Below are 1,604 nucleotides of genomic sequence, written 5' to 3'. Positions count from 1 at the left end.
ACGACGCTAATAGAGACACTAAAATTAAACAGGGGATTTGAGTCCGTAAAATCTAGAGCCTCATGTGGCCCCAAGGAATAGATAACAATTAATGGCAATCGAACCTTAAAACTAAATACTTCCTAAGACACCGAGTCCAAGTGATCATTCACCACTAACAAATCCCTTGCGGTTGAGGCGAAAGAAATTCTACCTTAAAATAATTAAATGAAGTTTTATCAAAAAAAAAAAAAAAAAAAAAAACGAGAGAAGAAATTAGAGGCTCTGAAACCTTTCAATTTAAGCAATAGCATTAAAATCAACTTTGTAAAACTAGAAACTAGCCAAAACCCAATTCACGAATCAACTGAATTATTAAGATAAAAATCATAAGATTTCAATATCTTCAAAATCTGGTATGCAATTATAGTTTACATTCTATAACTTTTTTTTTTTTTTTTTTTTGTTGAATGTGTAGAACCAGAGATATAAACAAAAGCTTGACGATTACTTGTTCTTCCTGGACTAGTTTGCTCTATTTCTCTCATTCACAGTCACTGCTTCCAAACAATTAGATGGGCCTTCATTAGGCAGCATCGATTATGAAGGGGAGAAAATAGAGCGAGAAAGAGATACTTAATTCTTTAATCCTTGAACCAAAGCCTTGATATTTGAGATGGATCTAAAAATTATGCAAGTTCTTAAGTTTATATAGATGATTAAGCAAGCTCTTAAGTTTATTTTAGTGATCAATTCGAATTACAATTTCTAATATTGTTGTGATTCCTATTCTTCAAGGGATTTTCCTAAGAAGCCTAAGCTCCATGGAAAAGAAGAGATCATTAATTACTGACAATGGACTTTATTTATTTTGGTTAAAAGTCTGAAATTTTTTCAAGGTGTGTGATTAAACCAAAAGCTTTCACTGAAAAAAAGAATACAACTATTTTAATTGAGTGTAATTAAATTTTTAAAATTTACGGTTCACAAAATGAATAATTCATATAATATGGTGGTTGATTTTTGGTTTATTTGTTATTTTATATTTAAAATACAAGTCTATCAAAATTCAAAAGTTTCCCTCAACAATTGGGATATAATTCAAACTTTTTGGAAAGGTTTAATGTAAAAAAACATTAATGCAAACTAGAAAATATCACGGGCAGTAAAGTAAGAAAAAAATAACAAACTGTGGAGATGTGATTCGAATTAATGAAATAAACGAAATATTTGTTGTCCGGGTTAGACTCTAAAGAGAGCTTCCTCTTGTCCAACATGGTTTCTGGTTTTGCTTTGGTCTAGCTCTAGACTTGTAGCTCTGATGGCCTCCTCTTTGGTTTCATGCAAGCCAAACAAAGTTTTGCATGGTGGTTAATTTTTTATCAATTACTTTTTGTTTTTTTTTCCTTTTAATTTTTTGATTTCTCCTTTTGTAAATATAATATCAATTAGTATATTTGAGTTTTTTCATCAATGAAGTTTTTTTTTTCCTCTTGGAAAGTTGACAAGTTTTTTCAATAGATAAAGGCCTCGTTCATTTCACTGGTTCGAGTTTTCAATTTTAGGTTTCTACAGTAAAAAGCTCTCAAAAAATGTCACATCTAACTTTTTCTGCTACAGTGAAA

This window comes from Morus notabilis, unplaced genomic scaffold (genome assembly GCF_000414095.1).
Source record: "Morus notabilis unplaced genomic scaffold, ASM41409v2 Scaffold946, whole genome shotgun sequence".
In the NCBI taxonomy this organism is placed as follows: domain Eukaryota; kingdom Viridiplantae; phylum Streptophyta; class Magnoliopsida; order Rosales; family Moraceae; genus Morus; species Morus notabilis.
The sequence above is the reverse complement of the archived record's forward strand: the minus strand, read 5'-3'. Positions refer to the sequence as shown.